Below are 18,185 nucleotides of genomic sequence, written 5' to 3' on the forward strand. Positions count from 1 at the left end.
GCATTTGAGAACCAAGGGTACAACTGTATATTTTATCTTCAGGGGGTTTTCCCGTAGGTATGGGGATAACCATGTTTCTTTGTGGGCCGTCTGCACTGGATGAAATGCACATTGAATTATGACACAGAGTTCAATACAACATTCTGTATTCCCACAGCACACACACACACATTGATTTTTTTTCAAAGGGGAAGATGATAGGCCTTTTCCACATTCCTCCTAGCAAATCCCAGAGAACTATTTTAGTGTTAGTTTCTTTTAGGATTGTGGGGAGAGGCAAATGTTTGATGCATATTAGCCTTTGTTTGTTTGTTTGTTGAAATGATATACCGCCCTATACCCACAAGTCTCAGGGCGGTTCACAGGATAAAATCAGAATACAAAACCATGAAATACATAATCAAAAGCAACAATATTTAGCATTAACAAGTGAATACAGCCTTGTAGCATTGCATAGTGTCATTTTGATGGGAAAGTCACGTGCAGATGATCCCCACCACTTACTAAATTGTTTATTGGGACTGTTGATCAATTCAGGAATATTGAGTTGATCAAGCAGATCTGTCTTTTAACCTGGAAATAAATCTGCCTCTTATCAAAAACTTCAATACAAGTGCCTTTTGAAGCTACTGAAGACAGCTTGCAATTTAATAAACACTGATTCATTCATTTGGGGAGAAATAGCCACCTCATTTCTCTCTCCTCCTCCCCTTTAAAAAATTCCTTATTACATTTAATCAGCCTCAAAAAATAGACAAACAATCCACTAAGTTAAACTGTACTGTAGTCAAAAATTGCCCTCATCTGCTAAAATTTGTTTTAGATTATTAATATACTGAATGCATGAAGTTCTATTTATTTACCACATTTCATAGAATCAAAGCGTTGGAAGGGACCATGGAGGTCTTGACCTCAAATAAGATATTTTAGAGCTGGAAAGGGTTCAGAAAAGGGCAACCAGAAATGATCAAGGGAATGGAGTGACTCTGCTCTGAGGAAAGGTTGCAGCAGTTGGGGCTTTCTAGTTTAGAGAAAAGGTGAGTAATAGGTGACAAAACAGAAGGCTATAAAACTATGAATACTGCATACAACACTAATGTCTCACAACAAGTGTAACTGATCTGTAGAAAACACAACCTGAAAAAAGAGAAAATGCACGTACAGTGGTACCTTGGGTTACAAACGCTTTGGGTTACAAACGCTTTGGGTTACAAACTCCGCTAATCCGGAAGTAGTTGCTCCAGGTTGCGAACTTTGTCCCAGGATGAGAACGGAAATCACACGCCGGCAGTGGGAGGCCCCATTGGTGAAAGTGCGCCTCAGGTTAAGAACGGTTTCAAGTTAAGAACGGACCTCCGGAACAAATTAAGTTCATAACCCGAGGTACCACTGTACTTTTATTTTATTTTATTTTATTTTATTTTATTTTATTTATTTTTACAAAAGTGACTAGGGAATAGGCTTCCTCCCTCCAGCAGGACTCCTCTTAGTCTTATCTAATCCAACCCCTTGCTAAATGTCAAACCTGGCAAATTTACAAGTAAGTCAGAATATTTACTATTCCCAGCAACGAATTCCGCAAAATAGCAACCTAATTAACAAACAAACAAAAAACCAACCACCCCAGTTGCTTCCATAATAGAAGTACACCACCACCCCTGATCATACTGATTTGTTGAGAATCCATTGAAGTAAATGAAGAAGGAAACACTTGCTGAAGCTTCATGTATAAAAAGTACACATGGTGCTCTGGACTGGAGCATTCCTGTTAAAAAATCTCAGAAGAACAATGCAGGGGGTTGAGATCCCTTCCAACTCTGCAATTCTGTGATTCTGTGATTCTTTGCAATCAGCTAGTTTATCTCATCCTGTGTTGTGCCATTGCTTTGCCCTTCTATACTTGTTTTCCTCGTCACATGAGTTGTCTCAGACCTCCCAGAACATGTGCTTGCAGTAATCTCACGTTGCCAGGGTCAGGGTAGTGACTCACCAGTCTGGCCTCGGCACTCTAAGCTACAGAAAAGCAGCCCCTTGAGGATTTTGATTATTTGGGATGTGAAGGGAGAAATGCAAGCTGCTGGGGAATTCCTGAGCTAGAACATGCCAAATGACTTGTCCAAGCTAGGACCGTTCAGAAACAACATAGGGTCGTTGAGGGCCATTGACGATGCAAGAGAACTGTCCTCCCCCCTTGCCCTGAAGCGTGAACAGGGACTGGGGGGTTGGAAGGTTGCCAAGGTAACTAGGTGTGGGGTGACAGGAAAAGAGAATTTTAAGCAAAGTGTCCTGGGAAGGAGAAGGAAGAAGAAGGAGGAGTGGGATCCATCTTGGGCAGGCTGGCTGAAGGCAAGGCTGGGAGAGATGCCTTGGACTCCATGGCTGCACTGCTGTGGGGGCCAAGCCTCTCTTGAAAAGACCACTCTGTAAGATCTGGACCCCCTTCATGCAGACTGAAGGTGTAAATAGGTGAATAGACCATATTTCTTAAAGCTGTGACAGTCTCTGCCATTTCTCCATTCTCCAAAGGAACACAGACCCTGGGTGAGTGTCTGGAACCCCCAGGAATCTTACAGAGAGTGAGGGGTGGCACACGACTTTTGTAAGAGTATTTTATTGCTTCTTCACAAAGTTGAAGCCAAATTTGAGTTCAAACTTGTCCCTTGGTGAACCACAGACTTGGTTTCTCCCTGGATTTTAAAAGAAGAAGCCCCAATAATCAGGATGGCATTCTGCGGCCTCATGGTGACATGGTTGATCGTATTTCTTAAGTGCTTTATTAGCAGACTGATTTGTCTCCCTCTGTTATGAGTTACTGGCCACAGCCTTATCTGGATGTGATCAACAGCCCCCAGTTCTGTGACAAAACTGAGTACCACCACCGAGGCTCCTTCAGCTCAGGGTCCCTGTATACAGTCCACTGGCAAAACCTCCATCCTGTGCATCTCTTTTTCTTATTTTCAATAAACACTTTCACCTTCTGGTACCTCACGAAGGGAGGAAAGCTGCCTTTAAAAACCAACAACAATTTGTCCATTTCCCTTGCTTGGTATTCCCTGAATGGAGCATTAAAGGACTGGTGATGGATTCCTCCGTAGAGGCCAAAGACCATGACAGCAGCAATCCATTCCCTTCATAGTCCCGGCCCTAGTTACGGCAAATGACTTGGCAACCAGTCGAAAGGATGATGACTACAAAGCCAGACAGTTACCACAGCCCAAACAGTATCCAGTTACACAGCTACAAAGGGGCAATGAGAGAGGAGCCTCTGTGAGAGATTATAGGAGGACTTCAGATGGGAGAACTCCAAGGACCCAGATGAGATCAAAGGCAACCAGCCAGGGAAAAAGAAGAGGCTTGAAAAAGCAACAGTTTTTTTCTTCCCAGGAAAAAAAACCTTGAGAGAATGACTGATCCCCCTTCCCAAGGGAAAGCCACTTCCTAGCAAAAATCCACCAATGCATTTCCTACTCGTTATTTTAACATTCTCCCACCGTTTGTTATTTAAAATACGAAAGAAAATAAAGAGGCCTGCAACAACAGCAAAAAGTGTGATGTGGAGTACTGCTGCTGTTCAGTTGTTCCATCTCTCTCTCTCTCTCTCTCTCTCTCCCCCCCCCTCTCCCTCCCTCTCTCTCTCTTTCTCTTTCTCTCTCTTTCTGACACCCCCTTCACATTCTGTGATCACCAAGCATGCTCAGTCTTCACTGGTCTATTTTGGTTCGTGTGTGTCCCACTTTAGTTTCCCCCCTAAAGAATTTGTGTTCTTCTGCAAATTTCGGGTTACCCTCACCCAAGCCCCAGAATGTGAGGGTTATATTTCAGTTCTCCGATAGCAGTCTTCATCCATGTTCTCAGAGCCTCCGTGTCCCTCTTTTCCAGGGACAGTCCTGGATTTACAGAAGACATCCTGGTTTCTGATTTTTGAATGCCCCACTTTTCCTCAGGACATCCCTATTCCCATCAGAGAAATGTTGGAGGGCATAGGCACCAACTCCCTGGGGCCCTGGGTGGTGCCCAAGCACCCACAAAATTCCCCATGAAGGGGCTGGGCACCCACAAATTTCAGTGCCAGGGCCATGGGCACCCATGGTCGCGGGACCAAGCTGGCACTCCTGTTGGAGGGAATGGAATAGGGTCCCCTAGGGCTTCCCCCCCACCACCCGGAACTCACCAGAACTCAGTTCCAGCACCTCTCAGGTGGGCACCATTGCCATTCTAAGAGAACAGGAGAGGCATTCATGGTGAGTTCTGGCACCTCTTTTTCTATCAAAATAGCACTGGACATCTCTATTTTCATCAGAGAAATGTTGAAGGGCATGTGTTCTCCTCACTCACTACATGTGGCTACACTTTTATATATAGTGGTATCTCGGTTCTCAAACAACTTGGAACCCAAACACTGCAAATCCGGAGGTAAGTGTTCCGGTTTGCGAATTTTTTTCAGAAGCTGAACGTGCTCTGCTTTGAGTGTTACGTTTCCAATTTGAGTATTACGCTTCCGATTTGAGTGCCACACTTCCATTTTGAGTGTTATGCTGAGGTCTGTCTGTTTTTGTTATTTATTTTGCATTTTTGTGACTGTGCAGAACCCTGTTCAGTTACTGATTGATTTTGTGAGCACAGTACATTGTTTGTTGCTTTCGTTTTATGGATCAGTGGTCTTGCTGGATAGTAAAATTCATGTTCAATTGCTGTTTTAGGGGTTGTTTTTAAAAGTCTGGAATGGATTAATCCATTTTGCATGACTTTCTATGGGAAAGCGCGCCTTGGTTTTGGAATGCTTTGGTTTTGGAACAGACTTCTAGAACAGATTAAGTTTGAGAACCAAGGTACCACTGTAATTTGCACTGGAAGAGGCTGCTGCTCCACTTTCAGGCATGATTTCAAGTGATGTATCAACTTCCAAACCCTAAATGGGGCACCGAGATACGTCAAGGACCGCCTTATCCTATATAATGCAGCCTATCTGTTAAAACAGGGATCCCCATCCTTTGGGAGCTTATGAGCACATCTGGCGCCAACATGCTGTGAACACCACCACAAACACTGCCATAGGGGTAAGCCCAGTTGCAAAATAAATACATAGCAGAGAAATGGGGAGCTGGATGCTAAGCCGGATGCTAAGGATTGTTATGAATTGGCAGTCTTTTTGCATGGGAACTCCCCATTCCATAGTTAAATTAAAGCTTGCACTGGTGTCTATAAGATGGCAGTAAAAAACCCACAGAACTTGTGCTTATCGGCATTGCCATGGCACAAAAACATGGAATCCAGGCAGAGTTTGTAGCTTTTACACTGGGCTGCCAGCAAAACCAGAGGTGACCTACAATGCAATTAATGGGGTTTTTTAAAAAAATAAAAAATAAAATCGCAAATTGCTGCCAAAATGTTGCAAAGTGCATTGAAGACAGGAGCAGGATTAAGAAACTGAGAGAAAAGAAATGAACATATTCTTCCTATTCCTACCATTTCTTTGTTTATTTAAGAATCACCTTTTGCATGTAGCTCAATGTGATTTACAGACAAACCATAAAAGCACCTAAAGATAGTTTTAGAAATAACACAAACATGCCTGCACAGGAGCAAAAGCTGGTTGAAAAGCCTCCAGTCCTATGCAAACTTTGTGGTCCCTGGACCAAACGTTTTCACAAGCATAATGGGCAATTAGAATGGGTTAAAGCAGTCCTGCCATATGGAAACAAGCAAGTTCATGAGAACAGATCCCTCTGCATGGTTCACTTCTCTATGGCTCACTCGAGGTGCAGAATCAGCCTCCATCTCATTTATCGGGCTGCCACTCCCACCCAGAGCTTCTGGGGGCAGAGGAACTACCAAGAGAGCCCCCTCTGCCAATCTCAGCACCCGACAGGGTCAACAAAGGAGGAGATGATCTTTCATATATTTAGGGATTTAACCTCTAATATGAGCACCTTGAACGGGGCCTGAAAATGAACCAGCAACTGGGTTATTTGAGATCTGAAGGGAACCCCATCCAGTAATCTGGCCACTGCATTTTGGACCAAGTTTCCAAATTGGAATACACCCAACTAAAGAATGTGCGTGCGTACATGTGAGCGCACACACACACACGCGTGCACACACATAACCATCAACGGGAGGGCTCAGCCACAGCTATGGCAATCTTTCTTTAAAGAAAAACCTTTGTAATTAAGTGTGTGCCTGGGATTTTTTAAAATCTCATGTGGATTTTCATTTAAGCTATGAACCAAGTCTGTGTGATCCCAGTTAAGTGGGTCTTACCACAAACCGGCAAGGTGCTATTAGTACACAATGCACGCTCTTCACTCTTTTGCTTGAACTGGTAGGCAGTCTTGAAAGGAAAATGGACCTCACCTAAAAGAGTACACACTCAGTTGCCTTACTATGTTTAAAGGTATTTATTTGCCCGTGTCATTTTCTTACTACAATGTGTGTCAGCAGCCCCTCCGGTCCCTCCCATCCCTTGGTGGGCTTCTGAATTCCTCGGGTAATGCACATATTAGATTCTTCTCCGCTAACAAATGACAGAAGAGTTCAATCTTTTAATCACACTATTGGCATATTTTAAAGGACAAGAGCTAATGCATACAAGATTGGGTCTAAACTTTTCACTGGGAAAGAAATGTGGCAATGATTTGCCTTTTTGAGAACAGAAAGAAAGAGTGAGTGCCAAAAGCCAGACAAAAGGGGACGGACATCTTTTAAAACCCAGACCCTGCTTTTAATTTCAAATAATCAATGAAACTTCCCTGTGTTATCTGGGCTGCTCTAGCTTCTCAGACGTTCCAGCAGTCCCACTGCTGACAATACTTGGGAATCTCATTAATAAGTCATACAACGAATGCTGTTCAATAACTTGCAATTTCTCATTAGTAAATCAGAATCTGCTGTTATTCGGGCCCAAATGGGAGGGGAGAGAGAAAGATCCAGCAGCCTTTAGCGCATAATTCAGGCCACGCACCCAGAATGAAACCTTTAGAAGCTGCCACTCACACAATTAACATTCTGCAGTGTGCCAAAATGGGACTGTCTGGATGCCAAGGAGCGGTGGAAGGCACCAGCTTGGGGAACCCCCAAGCAAAGAAAGCTCAGAGCCAGGGGATTGGTGGGACAACAATGAGTGGTCAGAGGGAGAAGAGGGAATAGACTGGGAGGAGGTAGTGTCAGAAGCTGAAGAGGCAACAGGGTTTCGTGAGCAGGAAGAGGCTGTGGCAGAGAGCAGTCCAGAATCAGAGGCAGAAGTGGAGGCTGGAGAGGAGGGGGCAGAGACTGGGCAGGCTGCCGAAGAAGCCAGGGAGTCTCTCCCTTCTGCTGTGACCAGCTCCCCTCCCCCCTGGTCTTGGGTTGCAATGAGAAGTTTGAAGCAGGACTGTCATTGAGATGAAGAAGGAATTTGGCGAAGGAAATATTCTCGTCAGCCTACAAAGCGTTGCGGTGGGGGCCAACGGGACACTCCAAAGTTGTGGGGCAGGCTAATTGATCATTGGCCACTATTGTGATTGGGCTTCCCTTGTTGTGGGGAAGAAGTTAATGTTGCCATTTGTTGATTGACAGCCGGAAATGTTAAAACTCCCTGCACGAGGCATAGAGCTTCCTCTTTTCGCTCCGTGCATCGGATTGCCCGTCCCCCATATTTATGGGTTGTTCGCTTGGACCTTGCTATGCCTGTCATGGGGTCGTCTGCTCTTGGGGCAGGGGCCCGGTAGGAATTTTGTCCATCTGGTTGACTGGGGCCATTTGGTTTTTGCCTGCTACATAGCAAATTGTCACAACTTGTAAGGTTGCGGTTAGGCATTGGTTTATGGTTTGGTTGGTTGAGGGGCATGGATTGGCTGTGCCTGCCCCTCTAATGCTGCTGCTGCAAGGGATTCCGTTAAAGGAATACAGGGGCTCACTATTGCTTTTGTCCGAACCCTGTCAAGGGGCTAGGGCCACGCAAGAGCCCCTGGTTGCATTTGGGGAAGGCTGAGGGCAGGTTCCCTGCTCCGTCGCTACCCCCAAATGTATTCCCCTTTTCTGACTTTCGCAGGCGTGCGGAATGTCAGTCTGTCCCCCACTGGGGGGCAGATAGTCGCAATCAATGCCTAAGCAACCACTCACATTTTTGTATTTTAATAAAGCTGTGGCCAAAATTATGCCAAAAACCTTAAACAAAAATTCTGTGTGGTGTGTGAGTTATTTGGGGTGGCCTGGGGACCTCGACACACAAAACCCCATAATATATCAGAAAACATCAAGATGAACATATTTAAAATGGCAAGTTGCTTTTTTGGCTCCTGCAAGTACAAGATTCTGGATTAGTTGGGCATTTGGCCAGATCCAGTAGGACTCTTCTTCTGTACTTGCATGCAGACCATGCCTCACATTCAAAGAAATGAGACGTGCTATTTCAGTGCATCCTCTTGTCACAGAAAAAACAAGTAAGGAACTTTGCCATATGCTATCTTCCTACCAGCTTGGGTTGAACTGGCTCACTTGTGCATGTTTTTTGAGCTAGGGAGCAAGCAGGATCGCTTTGAGTTCAATAGTCATGAGGACTATTGAGTAGTCTCAAACTGAGTACTCTCCTAAAAAGTAGAGACATCACCTTGCCAACAAAGGTCCGTATAGTTAAAGCTATGGTTTTCCCAGTAGTGATGTATGGAAGTGAAAGCTGGACCATAAAGAAGGCTGATCGCTGAAGTATTGATTCTTTTGAATTCTGGTGCTGGAGGAGACTCTTGAGAGTCCCATGGACTGCAAGAAGATCAAACCTCTCCATTCTGAAGAAAATCAGCCCTGAGTGCTCACTGGAAGGACAGATCGTGAAGCTGAGGTTCCAATACTTTGGCTACCTCATGAGAAGAGAAGACTCCCTGGAAAAGACCCTGATGTTGGGAAAGATGGAGGGCACAAGGAGAAGGGGACGACAGAGGACAAGATGGCTGGATAGTGTTCTCGAAGCTACCAGCATGAGTTTGACCAAACTGCGGGAGGCAGTGGAAGACAGAAGTGCCTGGCGTGCTCTGGTCCAGGGGGTCACGAAGAGTCGGACACGACTAAACGACTAAACAACAACAACAACATCCTCATGAGGACTAGCGTGCAAAGAAGAATGCGTGTTATGTGGGCTGCCAAAGTGCAAAGCCTGAGAACAAGGGGAACAGTGGGGGCTGGGTGAATTTCACAGCGCTGAGCTCTACTCTTAAAAGCTTTCTTAGACTTTTTCTTTACTGATGCCATCATCTTTTACTGTAACGTTGCTGTAACTTACGAGGCATGAGAAAAACATAAAAGTTACTGTGCGAAATAATAATGGGGAACCAGACAGGCATATCTATAACATTAGGCTTTTGCGTGCTCATAACTTTCCGCAGACACTGATGTTACTGTGCTGTTTGTTTCTAAGGTCTGTCTTGCTTATATATTGCCGTTCTGTGCCAACATTCTGTCTCCCTGTTGTGCTCCAAGTGTGACAAAGAAATGGAATACTTGAGACTGGTTGTAGGAGAGAAGGGATGCGTTTTGTAGCCTCCCATCCCAGGAGCTGAGTGAGAGGGAGGGGGGAAGGAATTTAGGGAGGGGGGCGGGATTAGGACTACGGGTTTTTAGTAGCTAATTTTTGAAGAATGATTCCTGGAGCTGTGTAATCTTAAATTCTTTTTTTTAAAGTGCTTTCTTCTTTTCATTGTCCCTCCCTCCCTTCCTCCCCACCCATCCCATTTTATTTTTTGTGTTTTATCTACTAGGTTGTGGGCCTGGGGGCAGGGACTGCCTTGCTTTTTAATCCCTATGCAGCATGTAGCAAGTTGCAGGCAGTTTATTAATAATAACAGCAAGTTTGGGCTTGTCCACATTTGAGCATTATTTAGCTGTTAACCTGCTCCCCGCCCCCATTCGAATTAGACCAGAGCAGTCCACACACGCACATTTTTAATTTATATGAGAGGAGCAACTTTGGTTTTTTTCCATTCATACCAGTTGGCGTTCTCTATTGCGCATGCCCCTGCCTTCTGATTGGTGAAGTCTGTTAGGCAAATTCAGCACAGTCAGGGCATGTGCGCAGATAGCTACAGGCACACCTAGTTTCAAATTAAAAAATTAAAAATCCTGGCCAAGGTGGGCAAGAGCTCAGCCAGACAATTGTAAATTTGCTTGTGCGTGCTTCTGGTTTTGTGCAAATCTGGGGTGTCAAACTGTTTGTGGGGTGTCTGAGAGTGGCTGTGGGTGGGTGTCCCCTGCCCTTACTAGCACACTAGAAAATAAATGAAAGCAAGTGTAAATTCTCGGCACACACTTTTCAAACTTTTGCCCATAACATCTGGTATAGAAACTTTCAACTATGCTTTGCTCATGCAGTTTTGGGGTTCTGTGAAAATCTGAATGATAGAAATTGGGGGTGGGGGAGGACCATTCAGGAGCACGCTAGAAATAGTTATGAGCACTGCCAGAAAAGAAATAAAAGCAGTGAGAAAGTATGGGTATGGAAAGGGGACTCCCTCCGCGCAGACTGAAGGTGTAAATAGGTGAGTGAACCTGTTATGTACTCAGTTGAATAGGATCCAAAAGGCAGCAGTCTGATTGGTCTTAGAACAATAGGATTCAGAATGCAGCAGTCTGATTGGTCCTAGAACAATAGGATCCAGAATGCAGCAGTCTGACTGGTCCACAGGAGCCACCCAATCCAGCTCCAGGTGGAAGGGAATCCACAACCAGATTGGCCTACAGGAGAATCCCAGAATTAGCCAATCACGTGGGGCCCATTGCATAAATAATGTATATAAGGCAGACATTCTGGGGGAACTTCCGTTCCTCCTCACCACTATGAGCTGAATAAAGAGCATGAAATCCACTCTCAACTCCAAGTATATTTCAGAACCATGCTTCTTAAAGCTATGACAGTCTCCGCCGTGTCTCAATTCTCCAAAGGAACACAGACCCTGAGTGAGTGCCTGGGACCCCCTGAAATCTTGCTGCAGCTTGGCAGAGAGTGGAGGTGACGCCTGACTTTCGTAACACTATTATATCTGCTCTTTCTAAATTCCCCTTGGTGAAAGCATTCACTTTGGCTAGGATTCAACAGGCTGCCACCAGCAGTTTTCAAAGGACAATATGATAATACTCCATTCCGTTGCCTTCATTGTATCTATGGAGATGGTGGTGCTCAGAACATTCCACAATACAGGTTCTGCCGCTTCATTACTGAGGAAATATGGATTGTTCTGTCTTCATTATTGGCAAGATTATGTAAGAGTATTTACTTGAGGATATAGAGCGAGCAGAGTAGGGAGGGAAGGAAGGGTCATTCTGAGCATGGCCAGTTTCACTGTGGTGGCTGCAGAATGCCTCCAGAATTACTCTGACAACCATGTTGTGGTCTGCAAACCAGATTATGGATGCTTTCTAGGGTAATCTGCACTATTGTATACTCTTGTTATTTTTGGTATACCTGTTCTAATTTTAAAGATAATTTGTTGTAGCTCATGGGTAGCCAGTGTGGTACCTCCAGATGCTGTTGGACCATATCTCCCATCAGTCCCAGCCGGGATGGCCGATGGTCAGGGATGATGGGAATTGTACTCCAATAATAACTGGAGGGCACCATACCGTATCTACTACCTGTTACATAGCTCATATTGATGATGGAGGAAGATGTTAGTAGTGAGGAGGGGGAAAGTGAAAGCAGTAAAAATGAGAGAAGGCAAGGGCAGGAGAAGGATAATGGACAAGGGAATAGCTGGAGACCTTCTTCCACTTTGCCACTGAAATTTCATGAGTCTGTAACTACTATGTATGTATATTATAAAACCAGCATTTAAATTTGTGGTCTATTAAAATGGTGATTTCAGACTGCATTTCAAAATCACTTGTAAAAAACAACATGAATTGCCAGTAAATTTACAGATAGCTTCCAAGAATGGCAGGAAGTCAAAGCAAGGAAAAAGAGCTTATTCCAACCCTGTAGGGCTTTGTAAACATTAGAGGTGCCACCCCTGTCCCGTTGCCTTATCAAGATTCAGCTACAGTTCATTGGCCATCGTGCAGCCCACCACAGCATCTGAGCACTGACTCAGGACTTGCACAGTGACACCTGATTCAGATGATACTGAGAAAAGGAGTTGGGCATTACTGGTGTACTGATGCTGCTGCCCTTCCTAATGGCCAACAGCTTCATATAGACGTTAAGTAGCAACAGGGACAAAACTGTGCCTTGCAGCACTGCAAAGCATAGCTGCCGGGGGGGGGGGGCAAGGCAACTCTCTAAAATCAGTTCTGGCAGGTAGCAGTGGGACCACTGCAAAACAGTGCCCCAACCCACGGACTTGGACCTGAAGTATACCATGGCTGGTGGTATCAAAAACTGATGAGAGGTCCAGCAAGAGGGTCTCATGAAAGGGTAGAGCCCAATGAACACTGAAGTGGGGGGAAGGGGTGCTAAAAGGTAAGACACAATTTAATGCCAGGCGAAAAGCAGCCTGCTCTGCATTTTGGTACACTTCTCATGGAGACCCCAAAATGGAAGCTAAAATCCAGAACCTCTGTTAAGTTGTGGGTGAACATATCAGACGACACAGTGATTCTTCCAACAGCTCTTGTTTATTCACAGGCCAGAACAGAACTGAATTGAAGGGTTCAGCCAGCCTGCTTATATAGAGCACTACAACGCAACAGTAACCATTTTCTGTAACTACCCAATCACTGAACTTTCGATCCCTTATTTGCATATGTGGACCTGAGTGAAAACTATCTGCAGTATCCCCCTGCTGGCCCAGGGTGAGAACTTCAGTATATAACAACCTCCAAGTGTCCCTATTTTCCAGGGACAACCCTCCCGGTTTCTGATTTGATCCCAGAATGTCCAGCTTTTCCTTAGGACACCCCTCTTTTCACTGGAGAAATGTTGGAGGGTCTGGAGTTATATGCCCCAAGCTGAGGAGATAAGTATGCAACCTTTAGAAGACAGCCCTGTATAGGGAAAGGGTTTTTTAATGTTTTATTATGTTTTTATATATGTTGGAAGCCACCCAGAGTGGCTGGGGCAACCCAGATGGACTAGGTATAAATAATAAAATTATTATTATTATTATTATTATTATTATTCAGGACATCCCTATTTTCATTGGAGAAATGTTGGAGGACTAGATGATGCTCAGGATCCCTTCCAAATCTACAATTCTATGAATCCTGACCTCCCTTTTCACCTCCCCACTGAACTCTGAAACGACGTTGTCGTGCATATAGATACAGACCAGGCGACATTACTTTCAGGGCACATTCTCAAGCTGCGAGTACAGTTTTTGCCTTAAACATCATCCACAGACATTTAACTGGTGTCAAAGCACATGAAAAGCAAAAGAACATTGCCTCCATCGCCAGCGTGCTGCCAGTCTCTCATTGTCTGAATGACAGAATTCACTCTCTGTGACTGCTCTCACCAAACTGACTCCATGTGCCACAGGAAGGGGGGGGGGAGCATCTACTCTTCCATGAAATTTCATGAGCAGTCAAGCAAGGAGACAAGTGTCACCACTGGAATGATGCCTCAGTGGGTGCCTTGATTTTTTGTTTTCGTCTCTCCTCCTCGCCCCCACCATTGAATGGATGATACCTTTGCTATTTACAAAAATATTTTGATTGAGGCAGCCGAGCTCCGTGTAGCAAAACTAGGAACTGCTTTGGGTGCCTTCTAGGTGGAAAGAGGATTGATACATTTTATTAATAAAATATGGGAAAGTTGAGTAAGCTTCATTTATTGATGTTTTGTAAATTCCACTTTAACCCACAACGTGGGTGGCGCTGTGGGTTAAACCACAGAGCCTAGGACTTGCCGATCAGAAGGTTGGCGGTTCGAATCCCCGCAACGAGGTGAGCTCCTGTTGCTCAGTCCCTGCTCCTGCCAACCTAGCAGTTCGTAAGCACGTCAAAGTCCAAGTAGATAAATAGGTACCACTCCAGTGGGAAGGTAAACAGCGTTTCCGTGCACTGCTCTGGTTCGCCAGAAGTGGCTTAGTCATGCTGGCCACATGACCCGGAAGCTGTACGCCGGCTCCCTCGGCCAATAAAGCGAGATGAGCGCCGCAACCCCAGAGTCGGCCACAACTGGACCTAATGGTCAGGAGTCCCCTTTACCCCTTTAACCTTAAATTCCATATCAGACCCCTGTACAAATTGCTCTGTTCCATTTTGGAAATGGTTTTATGTGTTTTAAAATGGCAGCATTTTTTATCTGTTTCAAGACCGTGTTTTCCATTTTTTTCTAACACATTGTGGGACCTCATGGGGAACGGAGGGTAATACACAGTGTTAGAAACTGAGATATGAAAGTCAAGATGTAAATGGCACCTTAAACCTAGCTTATGGGTGCAACAACGGAATGTCTAGGCATCCTTTTTTTATAACAAGAATACAAAGCTGCAAATGAATGAACAGCAGCTAAAATCTTATATTCGCTTTTCACATGGTCTAGTCCTCATCTGAAGACTGCAAAAAACAAAGCCATACTTCCCCTGCCCACCCCCCTAATATTCTTAAGAGGGTCTCTTCTCCAGTCTTCAGACAGTAGCTGGAAGTGGAGAGGCAGAAAAGGGTCCTCCTTTCCTTCCACTCTGCAGTTTTAATCTGAAATCTTAGGCGCAGTACTGCGCCCAGAGCTCAGATACTGCTCGCGCTAATGAAATTCCCTGTCGCAAAGCACGCCTAAAACAATGGGAGTTTCGAATGCTGGCAATACATCTTAGAAATAAACAAAATAAAGTTTGATGGAGGCTTTTGTTGAGCAAAATCCCAGGGATAGCAAGAGATTTATTTAAGCAACCCTTAAGAATGCAGGATATAAAGTCTTGATGTAAATCCTCACCTGATGAGTTAGGACAAATGTGGTTGGTTGGTTGATTGATTATTTAATTTCTATACTACTTAATATTTTATAAATACCTCTGTGTGGTGCATGATGCACAAAAAACTAAAACAACAACAGACAATGTCAACAAGATATTACAAAAATAAAAAGGTAAAGGACCCCTGACAGTTAAGTCCAGTCGCGAACGATTCTGGGGTTGTGGCGCTCATCTCGCTTTACTGGCCAAGGCAGCCGCCGTTTGTCCGCAGATAGTTTTTCTGGGTCATGTGGCCAGTATGACTAAGCTGCTTCTGGCGAACCAGAGCAGCGCACAGAAACGCCATCTACCTTCCCACCGGTATTTATCTACTTGCACTTTGAAGTGCTTTCGAACTGCTAGGTTGGCAGGAGCAGGGACCGAGCAATGGGAGCTCACCCTGTTGTGGGGATTCGAACCGCCGACCTTCCAATCGGCAAGTCCTAGGCTCTGTGGTTTAGACCACAGCTCCACCCACGTCCTGATTACAAGAATACACAGGTACATATAAAAGTGTTACATTAATACAAATATACTTGTGTGTGTGTGTGTGTGTGTTCGTTTTCCAAAAAAACTCTCATCTTATCCACCAAAGTCTCACAATGAGAAGAGTTACTGGAAATAGTGGACATCATCTTTGTGACCTCCAACATCATTTTGACCTCCAACAGATTCCTAACAGAAGCCTCATGACCTGGAACAAAGGCTAATGAGAAACCCAGGACTGTGTGAGCACAGATTTAGGACCTTCCTTGGTTATAAAAGGAAAAGAGGTGTTCAACATCAGCTCCTGTGATACGTTCACAGTATGAGTCACCTGGATTGGGCAAGCTTGAGATAAATGATGGCTCCTGTTGTATCGCCTGCCCTCTTAGGTTCCATCTCTGCATCAGTACTAGACCTCCATGGACATTAAGCTGGAGAAACCTTTCCAATCTAGACTTTGGTAGAGCAGCCAGTGGCAAGCAAACATAGCATGGTGTTGTTTTCTTCCCGGACAAATCCATAAATATTTTCCAAACAGTGGCATAAATTTTAGGATAGAGGTGTATGCCTCACCCTGTAGTAAATCCCCAGTCACTATTCAATATAATTTTATGTAGTGATAATAATGTTGAGATAAGAGAGAAGTTCAACTCCGTACGATATAGTGTTCCCGAATGCTGAGAAATCTTATGGTTTTATGGGGTAAGCACATGCTGCTCTTAAAATAAATTGGTTTTATGTCTGGCAATACACTGTTTCAATATTTGGGTCATCATTTGTAGTAATGAGAAAGGACAAGCACTAATAAAATGTGGTGTACATCATAAATACTGATTAGCTTTTCGACACATTAATAATAATGACATTGCAATGTTACCTCTAGTACCATCACAAGCTTACACACACATAGCAGACACACACTCCACAGAAAACCAATCCTTCACCCTTTTTTTGTTGTAGACCACCTCCTTAGGTATGATGTTTTTAGGGTGGTCTTTGGCTAGGGGAGATGGGTAGCGCTGTGGGTTACACCACAGAGCCTAGGACTTGCTGATCAGAAGGTTGGCGGTTCAAATCCCCACGACGACAGGGTGAGCTCCCGTTGCTCGGTCCCTGCTCCTGCCAACCTAGCAGTTCGAAAGCACGTCAAAGTGCAAGTAGATAAATAGGTACCGCTCCGGTGGGAAGGTAAACGGCGTTTCCATGCGCTGCTCTGGTTCGCCAGAAGCAGCTTAGTCATGCTGGCCACATGACCCGGAAGCTGTATGCCGGTCCCCTCAGCTAATAAAGCAAGATGAGCGCCGCAACCCCAGAGTCGGCCATGATTGGACCTAATGGTCAGGGGTCCCTTTACCTTTACCCTTTGGCTAGGAGTAGGGCAATGTCTAAAGTATTTAAAGGGTCTTGCACACCTTTGTTGTGGGTTTCTCTTACCTCCTTTCAAAGGGGGGGGGGGAACAGAACTCTGTTGCAACAGAAAAATAAAGATCTGCCTCGCTTTCTCTGGATCCGGCCTCTATCCATAATTCTCTGACTAATCTTGGACTTATGGGACTCAGAGTCCCTTGGGGAGCTGGGCATCAAAAGCAAACCCCCATTTTTTCTACAAAGTCAAATTGGTTTGGTGGTGTTGACTGACATACTTTTATTTACTGGTGTCCAGTGATGACAACCTATCAGGTACAGTACGGTGTGGTATGGCATCATTCTTTTTTCACTATGGGTCCTTTCAGACTGGTGTTTATTGGGAGATTGCTGCTCCTCATTCATGCATTAATTTTTGCAGCCCCCCTCCAAGAAGAGCCCATTTACAGCCCAACCTTTCTGATCCAAACAGGGTGGGATCACCTATGTTACTTATTCAGGTAGGAGGAATTTTGAGGGGACACACTGGCTCAGAGGAAGAAGAAACAGCATCCACTGGAAAATCACTTGCAAAAGTGAATATTCACACCACCTTAAGTGGTGCCCGGAGGGGGCGGGGAGAAGTTACTCTGTGGAAATTGCTAACTTCTCTCTGAGAACTGAGGTTTATGAAACCTGGTATAGCCCTCCAACACTCATTATTCAGTCTCTCCCCCCCCACACACATTTCAACCCATGTTTTCTGAAATCGAAAAACAAGTGTTTGTCTAACATTAAGACAATATCATCCTAGCAAACATGCTGTATTTGAGCATATCTATAGCTGGACCATAAAGAAGGCTGATTGCCAAAGAATTGATGCTTTTGAATGATGGTGCTGAAGGAGACTCTTAAGTCCCATGGACTGCAAGAAGATCAAACCTATCCATTCTTAAGGAAATTAGCCCTGAGTGCTCACTGGACAGACAGATCCTGAAGCTGAGGCTCCAATACTTTGGCCACCTCATGAGAAGAGAAAACTCCCTGGAAAAGACCCTGATGTTGGGAAAGATGGAGGGCACAAGGAGAAGGGGACAACAGAGGATGAGATGCTTGGATACTATTCTCGAAGCTACCAGCATGAGTTTGACCAAACTGCGGGAGGCAGTGGAAGACAGGAGTGCCTGGCGTGCTCTGGTCCATGGGGTCACGAAGAGTCAGACACAACTAAACGACTAAACAACAACAACATCCTGAATGTGATTTGGTTTATTTCTGGCCATTTTACCAAGGCAGGCTTTTCTAGCCCTGTTAAGTGCTTGCTTGCATCTCATTTCACATTGTGTGTGTGTGTGTGTGTTAGTTATCTCTTTTTTCCAGTATGATGGTTTTCCCCCCTTTCTTTCACATTCCTCTCCATTGGTTCCCTTCCTACCTGTTTGACAAATCATTCAGTGTATCCTGCTATAGAATGATTCCACCACCCCCCCATCCCCTCAC

Source organism: Podarcis erhardii (assembly GCF_964252035.2).
Source record: "Podarcis erhardii genome assembly, chromosome: 17".
NCBI classification, from domain to species: domain Eukaryota; kingdom Metazoa; phylum Chordata; class Lepidosauria; order Squamata; family Lacertidae; genus Podarcis; species Podarcis erhardii.